We start from the raw sequence: 13,984 nt of genomic DNA on the forward strand, positions 1-13,984 counted from the left end.
GTTTGTCTAAAAAAAGGGCGAATGATGCACCGAACATGGTTTTTTGACTGGTTCGGTTGGTTTGGCCAATGAACTAACTGGTTTGACCGGTTTCCAGTTCAGACCAACCGATTTTTAAACCTATGGTTACATTTTTCAACACTCCCTCTTAACTAGGGAGGTATTCATAATTACACAACAGGATACAAGGATACTCTCAAATTGAAATATTCTCATAAGAAGAGTTCGGATTGATAAGCATCATCAAGCATCATCATCATAACCAACATTGTCAATTACAAAATAGCAAGGCCTTGACTGACAAGCTCTAACTCTCCACTAGATTAGAGCACAATGTTGGGAGGCATACATTTGGACACCACCACCGCCTCTCAAGGCACATACCCCATCCAAATGTTCACTAGGTATGTCCTTACAGGACTATTCTTATCTTGGATTCCCAATCCTCAAAGAATATTGGTTCTCTCTCAGAACTGTTTTTATCTTGGATACCCTACCCTTATCCTCAAAGAGTATTGGTCCTCGGGACTACTTCTATCTTGGATTCCCAATCCTCAAGGAGTATCAGTCCCAAATGCTTATCCAATCCTCCATTCTCCCTACCAGTGCCTTCACTAGGCTTGCGACTGTTAGTCCTGACTCCTGACCATAGTGCATGACACATGGAGAATACAGTGCCTCTCATCACTCCCTCTCAAGTAGGTAGGAAATTCTCACTCCCTCTCAAATAGGGAGACATAACCACAAGCCTCAACTTGTCTCATTCATCAGCTACTTATTCTTCTGTGGAGATCTAGTTGTAGCTTGCAGGGCTCTTATCTCACATCACATCATACCGAGCTTCAACCTTCCTGGATCTTTGTCAATCTTCACATAGCTCTATCATGTCATCAAGTAGTTCATCAAACATCTTATGGAGCCAAACTCTTTCAATGTTGATCACACAAGCCTTCACATACTCTTTCTTCGTGACAGGGTTTTTCCTTCATCCTTTTTAAGAAATTATATCACTTTCCACTAATCATCAGTAGTATCTCTGTCAGCAATAGTACTTGTCAAACCAATCAATGTAGAGCCAATTATATCTCCCTCTTTCCATCTGAGGAAAGTGAACTTCTTCTAGATCAAAATCGAACCCATCATATCATCAAGTGATCAACAAACTATTTCATGACTTTCTGTACCAATTTACTGCTTTTTCCCATCCCTGTAGTAGACACTCTTCTTAAAGTCATACCATATCCCAATCATTATGAATATCATTATCATTAGAGTGACCTTCTAGTCAAGATATCAATGTTGCACTAATAGTTAACGGGATTAAATCGGCGCGGGGAAAAAATCGTAACATACAAAAATATTCATTTTTTTTTAATATCTAAAGCATCTACAACATAAAATAAATACATTGACACATAAATATGATAAAAGAAGTAATATATAAGATGTTTAATATCATTTCTAGTGCCACATCACACATAACAGTGAATCATGTCCTGAATAGTAAGTCCTGACTCATGACTCCCAACTCAGCCTCAAAATATCAACAAAAAATATAATAATGTATCTCATATCATGAGTGATAATGTCATATACAATGAAATGAACCAAATAAATAAAGTCTAATACTACTGATTTTTTTTGCCCCTCTAGATGTAGATGTCGGTGGAGTTGGTAGTAGACTCTACTGTGCTCTAGAAGTTGAAGAACTAGGAGCTATAGGAGGTAGACCACGTCCTCTATTGGTGACAGAGGTAGCTTGGGTCACCTCCTCCTCATAAAAAAAAAATATTTTATTTTATTATTTATTTATTTATTTTTCGCGATTTTTTGATTTTTATGAAAAAATCGCGATTTTTTCATAAAAACCGGATTAAAAAATAAAAATCATTTTTATCGCGTGATGTTATCATTTTTTTAAAAAAATCGCAATAAAACGATTTTATCGTGATATTTTCGCGATTAGTGCAACACTGCAAGATATCAATATCTGTTGCTAGCTTTCTTTGAGGTCAATAATACGTCCTTTGTATACAAGTTTTGCCGATGACATGTTCTGCTGCCATATGTCAAAATATTCATCTAGGCTTTCCTTTTTCAACTTTTGACCAAAACATATCATGCTTATGTTTTCTGTCCAAGTATATTTCTGATCTATATGCATCCTGCTTTTCCTTCAACTCCCTATGAAGATATGAGTCTTCAATACTACAGAAGCTTTTTCTAAAGTAAGTATGTTGTCATCAAAACTGCTTCTTCTTTGAAGAGTAGCTTCTTCCATGCTGTTCCTTGACTATTTTTTAATGCATGTTGATAGCTGTCTGATCTTTTGTACAATAGACTTCTGCTATGTTCCTTTGATTCTTCAAATGCTAGAGCCTGCTAGGTTGATGCTTGAAACAGAATATCATGCTGGAGATACTTCTACAATGCTGCTTAATGACCTTAATTCTGCTATGTGCTGCTGCTGGTAGATCTTGTTTGCTAATGCTGATGGTTGCTTTCAAAACTTTGAGATGGTTCCTTAGTCTTATATTCTTCACATCTTTGCTAATCAAAGGTATTCTACATTTCAAATGCCATTGTAGCTGCTACTCTAACTGCTTTAAGAAAACAAAATTATTTGCAAACCTGGTACATGCTGTATACTTCAATAGTAGAGACCCTTCAGGTCCTTCATCTTCTGCTTCAAGTTGTCTCAGATTCTTAATCACATTCTTAGCTATGAGGAGATATAATACTGCTTCATGGAGTCTCGGTTTCTAGTGATGATTTTGATCCCTTTCATAGACTATATACTTCGGTCTTATTGGTCTTGTATCATCGAGTTGATCACTGAACCTTGGACAAAGATATACTTCATCATTCGTACAGAGTTTATGATCTGCTTTTTAACTTCAGATTACAATGCATACAATGAGCCTTATGACACATTTCAGTCCTTAATAAATATTGCCTTTCAGAGCTTGCGTATAATCAGTGTCCTGGAAAGTTTAGGCTTCAAACTTTCCCATAGAGAGCGAGATATGCTAATTCAAATTTCTTGTCCTTCAAAATTCAAATGTCTTGGATTTTGGACGTGTCTTTGTAAATAGAACTTTGTTTGCTTGGACAGACTTTGAACGATGACTTCACTTACAATCTTGAGCTAGAATAGAAGGCCTCAAACTTCACTGGCTACTCTACATCTCCTTCAATATTGTAAGTGAAGATTCAGTGCTGTAGAAGATTCGGATGTCATGTAGTTATTTGGTATTATTATGAATGCTTGTTCTTGTAGTCGCATAGTAGCATTTTTGTTTTTCTTGTGGCTTACCTCATAGTCTTCATTGAACAATTTCTATGTTCTTGCCATATTTGTTACTTGCCTCAGAAATGTATATAACGGACTATCTCAGAGATATGCATAACAAACTTCTTCTCTTGAGTGAGAATTTCTCCTAGTCTTTGATCTCACAATTTAAGTTTTTCTTTTCAAGGTCTCAACCTTGGTCTAGAAATTTTCCACAGTCCTTTGTTTACTGGAATCTCGACCTTCTAGATTATGTCAGGCCAGGAGGTAACTCTTCAAATGAGATTATATTATTCATTCAAGCAGTTCATAGTTATATATATGAGGGAGTGACTGTTGAGTTTCATCTCCCGATGACTCTCCATTTTCTCTTATTATTTATTTACACTATTTACAGTTGTTCACCCAATCTCTATGATTAGGTGTCAACATTCCCCCCTCCCCTTAATCTGAAGGGATGTTGGTGAGTCCAAGCATCTTTCTAAATCTTTCAAGCTTTTCTCTTCCAAGCGCTTTGGTGAAGATGTCTGCAATCTGCTCATTAGTGGAACAATGGTGAAGATGGATTATTTTGGCCTCAACATGATGTTGAATCAGATGATATTTTGTATTGATGTGCTTCGTTCGATCATGGAACTTTGGGTTCTTGGCCAACTTTATTGCCGAGGTATTGTCAATCATGAGTGGAGTTGAATGTACTTGTTTTACCTACAAATATTCTAGAATTTTCCTGAGCCACACAATTTCTTTTGTTGCCTCAGCTGCTGCCACATATTCTGCCTCTGTTGTGGAATTTGCTGGAACTGATTGTTTGCGTGATCTCCAGGAGACAACTCTTGATCCAAGACTCATAGCATAACCAGAAGTAGATACCCCAGTTTCTTTGTTTCCATCGAAGTCTGAATCAGAGTATCCAATCAAGCTGAAGTCGCCCACCTGTGTATACTTGAGTCCAAAGTCTCGAGTTCCCTTCAAGTACTTTAGAACTCTTTTTGCAGCAAACCAATGTCCATCACAAGGATTTTTCATAAACCTGGAGAGGATTCCAACAACAAATGAAATGTCTGGTCTGGTAGTAGTCAGGTAGTTGAGACTTCCTACAAGCTGTCTATACTTTGTTGCATCCTCAAATTCTTTTCCTTCAATGGATGTGAGCTTTAAGTTTTGCTCCATTGGAGTAGTTAGAGGATTGCATTCAACGATGCCAAACTTGTTCAACAGATCTCCAATGTACTTCTTTTGAGAAAAGAATATGGACTTTGGATGTTGAGTTACTGCAATACCAAGATAGTAATGAACATAGCCCAAATCAATCATTTCAAGACCATTCCTCAATTCCTTCTTTATGGATGCAATTTAGCTCTCATTGTTCCCTGTCATCAAAAGATCATCTACATATACCACAAGATATACAACTGTTTTTCCAACTTTCTTGACAAACAAAGTTGCATCATCAAGATCATAATGTTTGAAATTGAGTTTCAAAAGATGCTCAGTTAGTTTTTCATACCAGGCTCACGATGCTTGTTTGAGACCATACAAGGATTTCACAAGTTTGCATACTTTATGTTCATGTCCTTTCACAACAAATCCTTCAGGTTGGGACATAAAAACATTCTCTTTTAGATCTCCATTCAAGAAAGCAGTTTTTACATCCATTTGATGGACTTTCCAACCGTTCTGAGCTGCTAGGGCAAAGAGTGTCTCGATGGTAGCCCATTTTGTTGTGGGGGAAAAAGTCTCCTCATAATCGACCCCTTCCTTTTGTGCAAAACCTTTTGCCACAAGCCTGACTTTGTGCTTCTCAAGTGAGCCATCAACTTTATACTTGTTCTTGTAGACCCACTTGCAGCCAATTGGTTTGGTTCCCAATGGAGGATCAATCAGCTTCCAAGTGCCATTGTTTATCAAGGCATCATATTCCTTTTGCATCGTTTCTTTCTATTCATCATGAGAAGTGGCTTCTTTGAAGGAAGTTGGTTCCAAATCTGTAGACAAATTCAATTCACAATCATAAGAAACATCCATATCAACAGGTGAATTAGAGTCATCTACATCACCCCCATTTTGCCGGGTTGAATTTCTAGTTCCTATCTTTCCAACCTCATCAGAATGAACACTTCCAAGTGTCTTTGTCAGCGACTTTGGGGAACCTTTCTGAGATGGTCCAGGCTGTTCAGTTGATTGAGTTGGGACTGAATCAAGATCGAGTCTCCCAATTTTGTCAATCACATCACTCAAAGTATCATTCGTTGTTGGAGTTTCATGTAGGGGAGAGAGTGCTTGAGAAGAATATTCCACAAGTTGATCTAGTATAGGAATCCCCCCTTCATGATGTGGAATCTGATTATCAAATTCTTGAAATGATTTTGCATTTGCGAATCTATCCAAGCGATCAAGTTGCCGCTCAACAACATTGTCAGCTTTGGATGATTCAAGAAAGATTACATCTCTAGATACAACAAATCTTTTATTGACTTCATCATAGAGATGGTATGCTTTGGAGGTGTTTGAATACCCCAGGAAGATACACTTATGACTCCTTGCGCTAAGTTTGTTGGTATCAAGGCATAACAGGTGGAACCAAAGACCCTGAGATGCTTTACTGAAAGAATGTGCCCATACCACATTTCATAAGGAGTCTTGTTTCTAATAGCATTAGATGGACATCTATTCTTTACATATATATCACATAGAACTGCATAAGCCCAAAACATCAATTTTACATTTTTGAGAAACATCATGGAGCGCACCATATTTAAGATTGTCCTATTCATTCTTTCAGCTACTCCGTTATGTTGGGGATTATAAGGCACAATTGTTTGATTTTTGATCCCATGTTGGCGAAGATAGTTTTCAAATTCATTTGAAGTGTATTCTTTTCCATTATCAGTGCGAATAGAGCCAATATGAGATTGCGCATTATTTTCAATCCATGTATGAAAGTTCTTGAATGTTTGAAACGCATCAGATTTGTTCTTCAATAAATAAACCCAACACATTCTGGTGTAGTCATCAATAAATGTTATCATATATTTATTTCCATTTGCAGAAGGAACATGCATTGGACCACATAAATCTGAATGAATGAGTTCAAGTTTTCTCTGTGCTCTGGAATGTGAATCATGAAAACACTGTTTGCTATGCTTTCCTAGAATGCAAGCATCACATTGCTTAAGTTTCCTAGGAATTGTAGGCAAACTAGTAACACCATTTTTTTTCAACAAGCGGAGGCTGTCATAGTTCAAGTGTCCAAATCTAGCATGCCATAATAAACTTGATGGAAATGTACCTTTTTCATAATGAGAATTGTATGAGAAATTTTGTGCATGAGCAGAGGTACCTTGCAACTTGAGAAGCCTTTCTTCTTCTATCCCTGTCATGACAAGTGAATGATCTGATGCTTTTCTCACCTCAACTTTGCCATCAAACATATGAATGGAGTGTCCTTGCCGGCGGATGTGGACCAAGGACAACAAGTTTCTCCTTAGCTATGGGAGATATAAAACATGATGCAGAAGAAAGTCTGGAAGAGCAGGCAATTTAAGCCTGATTGTGCCAAGCCCTGATGGCTTGAGTTTTGATTTGTCTGCAAAGTAAACTGCTCCATCAACATTGTCATTAAATTCTTCAAAAAAATCTCTTCTAAAGGTCATGTGGCAAGTTGTTCCTGAATCAAGCAACCAATCATTTTTCCAAGAAGCAAGTGAAACATTAAATAAATCTTCATTTACCCCAATATTACAATGTGCCACAACGTAGTGAGCAGATTCAAGTGCTTTACCTTTCTCTTTCTCATTAGTTTTACCTTTGGGTTGGTTTCTTTCCTGCTCAATTTTGTCCCAAGGCAACTTGCATGTGGATGCATCATGTGATCCATCTCTTTTGCAACATATGTAATGCAAATCTGACTTTTCTCCTTGAGAGTGTCTGCCGCCCCTGCCTCTGAAATTTCTTGTTCCTCTTCCTCTTCGACCACCTCTTCCTCTAGAAGAATATTGAGCAAGATTCTTCTCTATGTGTATGACACACAATCTCTTCAGAAGAGTGAGGAGCTGTCTTCTTCCTAAAAGCTTTCTCTCTTTCAACAAATTTTTTCACAAGGGAGTCAAAGGTAATTTCTTTGAGGTTTCCATTTGCTTGCAATGACTCAAGATAATTTGAGTAAGTGGGATAAATTTCCTTGACAAAAGCTATCAGAGGAATGTCCAGTTCAACATTAGTGACTTTGATATCATGCATAATAGATTTTACTTCTGATGCAAGAGCAAGAGGATCATCATTTTGTAATTCAAGGCTGAAAAATTTAATCATGAGTTGAACAACTTCAAGTGTAGAGTGTGAGTCATAGAGTTCCTTCAGTTTTTGTAAGGCTTCAAAAGCATTTGAAAATGGTGAAATATGGCAACTCACCTCTTCATTTATTGATGCTGCAATCAAGGCATAAGCCTTCCTGTTTTTACTTTCCCAAATGGTGAATTCCTTGTCTGAGGTAGGCTGTTCTGGTTCTTTGTCTTCGTCTTCAACACACACTTCTTTCCACAGCTCATAAAAAATGAGAGTTTGTTTGATTTTCCGTGACCATTCTAGATAGTTCTCCTTGCCGGTGAGAACCACTCCCACAATAGATATCAATGAATGCATTTTAAAAAACTGTGCACTGTAAAAAAAATATACTTTTGCTGCCAATATATAAAATAATTTCACTTCTGGTGTTAATGAAAAAAATTGCATTGTAATAGCAATATTCTGAAAAAAAAGTGCAATTCTGGTCAAGAATGCAGTTTTGGTAAAAAATGCAGTATGGAGGGAGCAGCGTACTGGAGGGAGCAGCGATAGCGTGGAGAGGAGGGCCATATGGAAAAAACGCGTATTACACAGTAAAGAGCTGCTAGCGGAGGCTAGAGATAGCAATGTATACACTAAGTCACATTCGAAATGCTGCAAGAATGCTTCTATGGGCCAGATAGCGCACCAAGACTGTTGGTGGCCTCATAAAACAGTGCGTTGCGAAGTAAGGAGAAATGTAAGCGGAGTGGTATGGGCGCTGCAAGGGGAGGTACACCAAGCTTTACATAAATTCACAGGGGTTCGTATAATTGTCACCATAAATTATTTACCAATGGATCTTTTGTCTAGGGTCACCATCTTTTCTCTTCATACTATTTGCATATTACAGAACTTCGCATACCATAGGAATTGGTTTCAGAGATCTGTCCTTTCTATCATGCTTGAGCGAGTGCATATAATTTTTTTTCTTTTTGGTCTTGAACTATATCTTGGATAACAAGAGAATACAACAGATCTTTTGCACAAAATAATGACTTTTAGAACAATAGAGTTCTTATAGACTTCATATATCTTTAATAACAAGCCTTGGTCTTATAAGAATGCTGATGTTGATGATGATTTCAGTGCTAGGACTTCTGATTATTACTAATCATAGAGTTAGGATTCTTGGACTACAGAACTAGAGCTCAGATTATATGTCACAGATATAACTTCGGGTTCCACATGATAACTCGGATCCCTATTATTGACTAGTCTTTTCGTTTTTGTAGTACTTGAGTGAAAGAGAGAATCTTCTTCTTTCTTGCCTTGTGCTGGTTCCTCTCCCTTTAACACATTGAATGATTGTCAAGACTTGTTTATTGATGGCGCTTTCAGGAGTCTTTGATGATCTTCAGTTTCTAGAATGATGATCTTAGAACCTACTTCTTCAAGATGCCAACATAGTGTGATCTTCAAACTGCTTCCCCTTAACCTTAGCTCTGATTCCATGCTGAGAAACTAGTAAGCTGACAATTAGGGTTGATTTCTCTTACTTGATAATTGCTTGTGAATATTTGTTGGCTTCCTATTTTCATTTATTATGTTTTTTTCATCAAACAATTACCAAAACATAAAAAAGAAGATCACAAAAGGCAAAAAACACAAAAATGTAGGCTTCAAGCCAGGGCAAAACCCCACAAGGGGGAAATCCCAAACAACTTCTCTTATAGAATCAGGTCAAAGTGAGATATCCAAGACATAGGACCTTTAACCCTTCTTCAAGCAAGTTAAATCCAACAAAGTCAAACCTGGTCATACTTATGATTTTTGGTCATTTCCTAAAATTTCGGCCACTTCCTGAAATTTCGGGCCCTGCAATTTTGGACCTGTACCAGCTTTTAAATACCATAGAAAATCTTGCATAGGTGGATAGATTAGGGCAGAAAACAGACCTTTCTATCTCCTTTGACTTCTCTCTCTCCCCCGCTTTTACTTCGCTGATTTTCTTATTCTTGCTTGCACAAAAATTGAATTGGTTTTCTAGATGTGGAGCACAGTTGCCCATATATAGTTGTTCGTGGTGAAAATGTAACTAGTTTCGGTCTTCATAATTGTTGCTGTACTCATTTCAATATGTATCCTATGTAACAAACAAGAGAAGGAAAGAAAAAGTTATTATTATTAAAGCATGGGTTTCATGCTCATTGATGGTCTTCTCAGTAAAAGCATGCTCTTCATGCTTCTAGGGTTTGTTAGGTCTTAGGATTTATTGTCATGAGTCAAAGGAGTCAACATCATCTTTATAAGACCCTTTCGGGCAAAATGTAATTGGAAAAAGAATTTATTTTGAGTCTAGAAAGTCCTGGAAACTCCTAAAGTACAAGTCAACCCTGACAGCTTCAAGTCGGCCTAAAGGAGGGAATTCGACCCCTTGGAAAGGCTATATAAAGAAGCAGTTTGACATCATTTGTGACTCACTCATCCACAAGTTCGATCTCAAGAAGAAAGTTTGATTTGATGTTGGGAAGCAGGAGAAGAAGATAGCGAAAATCTAGAAGAAGAAAGGAAGGACGAAAATCTTGTTTTTGGACTCTATCTCTTTCACACATGTGAAGTTCTAGGGTTTCTGGTGTTGCAAAGAGGCCGAAATTGCAGGTGTGAGTTGTAGGAGGACGAAGTGCAGTATCTTGTAGCTGAAGGAATAATACTCTATCTTGGCGTCATTGATTTTGGGAGGAGCTGTCTTGCTTTAGGAAGGTCTCAGGAGGAAGCTGAGTTAGGGTTTTTGTAGCAGCTACAAGGCCGAATCTACAGGTTCGAAGTTGCAGGAAGAGTTGCAGTATTGAAGTTGCCAAGTCGAAGTTGCAGGTTGAAGTTGACTAGTGCAGAATCGAGAAAGGACTTGTTGGAGGGCTGACTTGGTACTTGGAAAAGGACTTGGTCCAGGGATTGGGTCTTTGTGTGTCATCTAAAGCAGATTCTATAAAAAGAGAAGAGTTTTTCAGATTTTCCCCGTGGAGGGGTTTTGCCCTAGCTGAGAGCCTAATTTTTGTGTCCTTTGTTATTGTTGTTTCGTTCTTGATATTTGTTTGATGAAAATATCTAACTAAAGAACATAAAGAAGATTAACAAAGTTCACAAGCAAATATTAAGGTTAATGAAAATAAGAATTAATAAGTTGCCACATGTTATAAAATCAAAAAGGTAGAAAGATTTTCTTATGATGACAATTACTTGTGATATTATTATGTTTTTATTAACTTCTTTAAGTTCTTTTATTTTCTTCTCATGAAGCAATCATCAAAGCAAAATCATGAAGATCAGGGACACCAGATGTAGGCACGCAGCCACGGTTAAAACCCCTATAAAGGGGAAAACCCAGTCAAAAAATCTTCCTTCAGTAGATTCAAAATGAGATAGACCAAGACCTTAGACCAACATGCCTTACTCATCCACCAAGTCAGCCTTCCAAGATGATATAGTGGTCCGTTCTTAGCAACTTCAACATAGCAACAACCCAGAAATTCGGCTTCCCAGCTACAAAATTTCGGCCCAGCTTTAACCCTGTAGTATTCGGCCCCTCCAGCAGCTTGACAACTTCACACGTGAGAGAGAGAGACAGAGAGATAATTTCGAATTTTCTTATGCTTGAGATAGACCTCCATCTCCTTCGCTAGCCTTTCTCCTTATTCCCTTGAATTTCACAGCTTTTCTTAGCCCAAGAAGTTGTAGATCGAACTTGATGAGTGAGAGTGTCAAATGAAGTCGAGTTGCTGCTTTTATATAGGAGTTTCTGCCCCTCAATTTAGGCTGACTTGTCCAGTTTGAGGCCGACTTGGTGGAGGAGGCCTAATTGACCTATTTTACAATAAAATAAATTTCTTCTTTGACAAATAGAGCCCAAGAAGGGTCTTTTACATTATGACATGGACAAGGATACTTGATATAAACCCTAGAAGCCTTCAATGGAGGCTTTGACCTAAAAACAATTGACCCAAGCATGAAACCCATGCTTTAATAAGTCGATTTCTTTAATAAGTCAATTTCTTTTTCTTTCTTTTAACAAATACATTACATCATGACTCAAATATAATTACGAAGACCGACACTAGCTACATTCTTCATCACTCCCTCTTAACTAGGGAGGTATTCATATATATATATATATATATATATAGAGAGAGAGAGAGAGAGAGAGAGAGGATCTCAATGCTGCGGACTAGATACCTGACTAGGGTATTCTATCCGGGTGGGACTAAGGGGATTCAAGCTTTATCCAACTCTAGGTACCATCAGGCTTTTAATCTCTACTACCAACCCAGGGATCTAGGTGTGTATCCAAGGTCGAAACTCTATGGCGAATGCCACCCTCCCTCTTTGGGATCTAGACATCAACACATAGGTCGACCAAATGTCCTCCTAGAGTCCCAAGCATCTTGCCATTAGATGCTTCATCTCTCCTTGATAAACTAAATCAAATATATCCATTTGTCCAAGCATGCTTCCCAAGTGTTCATTCTTCTTTTGGAGAGATTTACTTGTACAAACACAACTCCAATCAATAATAAATTTTCAAATATACATATAAGTAAACACAAACCTTCGGGGTCTTCATTCATTTAGATGCTGCTTATATCATCAAGTTATCCATATATATCTTGTCGGAAGCTTTCTTCTTCTTTCATTTCTTTAGCAACACCAAATACATCTTCAGGTCATCTCAAGTTTTTTGTTTGCAGCTTCATGAACATTTTTCAATAGTACTTTTGCTTACTTCAAAGTATTCATTGTCATAATATGCCCTCCCTCTCAATTGGGGAGATATACCCTTTCTTCTATCCCGGCTCCCTCTCAATTCAGGGAGATCAACTACTTCCTTTTTCTATAACATCAAAGAGCCTTTCATGGCTTCATGGGATCAAGGTCATCTTGATCATCATAGCTCCATCATGCTTATGATTATCATATGAACATCTTCATCAAGTACAACCAAATACAAACATATAGAAGCATGAAGTTAACTATGTTAGAATCATATTGCTATAATGGAAGCACTTAGATTTTAGATATCAAACACCTAAACTTAGTTAGGTTCATAAACAACAATAGTTACATACTTGACTTCTTGCTAGGGTTTTGTTACAAACCCTATACTACATCATTAAGTCTTAGAGCAACTCAATCAAGATATCAATCATTATATCTAGGGCCTCAATATTACTTTTAGAGATATATGACAAACTCTGACATGATTTATTGCAAACCCTAGATTAAATCATATTGTAAAAAAAATTCATCATATCCTAGAATATCAATCTCTACTAGGCTAGCCCCAAGGGTTAGCTCAGTTGGTAAAAAACCGTGCCTCGCCATCGGGAGGTCACAGGGTCGAATCCACCCGAAGCCCTTGGGGTCAGGTCTTGTAGTAGGCCGAGGGGCGATTTAGCCTAGCTATCGCCCAGATTTTTCCGTGGACGTAGCGATCACTCACTGACCAGGGTGCTCGTGAACCACATGCAAAAAAAAAAAATAAAAAAATAAAAATCAATCTCTACTAGGGTTTTGTTACATACCCTAGAATTCACAAACTAAGACATGAGTATCAACAATTAGGTTAGCATACTCGCATACAGACTTCCAGGATTTCATAATCATGCCTTCACATTTCACTACATTATCTTTTTTTTAAACACGATCGGATACTTTTCTATTATAAAAAACTGCTAGGAGCGAGTCCTGTTACAAAGAGTGAAAGAGGAAGAAGAAGAGAAGTCCAAAATGGGTGCGCAGACCCTGACTTCTTGGGAGTAAACTTGAAGAGGATAGATTGAAATAAAAAGCGGCTGTATTGCCTTACAAAGAGACCTGCGAGTAAGCAAAATTTACTAGACATTTGACTGATTACCTAAACTGATTGACAGAGTCTTCGATCTGAGGTTCCTTCTTGATGCTTGCTCTGGTTGATGCCTCAGCTTGCATGCTCTGAGTGATATTTTTGATGTGAGATATGGCCTCTTCCATGTGATTACATTTTTCTTTTAGGCTCTCAATCTCGGCTCTTTGTTTTTCCAGTTTCTTTCTCTTGGATCTACTATCTGCCTGAAAATCTTCTTTGAGTTCATTGAAATGTTTAATGAACCTGGCTATCATGAAGCAATGCTGTTTGCAGAGCGTGCAGGTGTTGTTGCCAAGCACTCGGTCCAGCGGGTTCTCAGGTTGGTCTCTGCCTTCCTGATTCACGTTCTGCATTCTGATGTCTGGAATCTCTGCCATGGCTAGGGAGCTAAAAGAGAAGAGGATACTGGCCGGAAGGGCACGGGAATAAGAGGGGACAGAAGATGGGGAAGGGAAGTGGTTAACGCCGAGGGAGCTGACCACGGGGTTTAAGCAAGTAGAATGTTCAGGGATGATTGGGGTAGC

The 13,984-nt window shown here is 38.0% G+C and overlaps 1 protein-coding gene across 6 annotated transcripts in view; it reads left to right on the forward strand.

Annotated features, from left to right (window-relative positions):
• LOC149231065 (Protein phosphatase 2C family protein) overlaps nt 1-13,984 on the forward strand; it is a 434,498-nt gene that overhangs the window by 6,495 nt on the left and 414,019 nt on the right. The gene's annotated exons all lie outside the window — the stretch shown is intronic.

This window comes from Pinus tabuliformis, chromosome J (assembly GCF_031772625.1).
Source record: "Pinus tabuliformis cultivar Carrire ecotype Pingquan chromosome J, CPIR1, whole genome shotgun sequence".
In the NCBI taxonomy this organism is placed as follows: Eukaryota; Viridiplantae; Streptophyta; class Pinopsida; order Pinales; family Pinaceae; genus Pinus; species Pinus tabuliformis.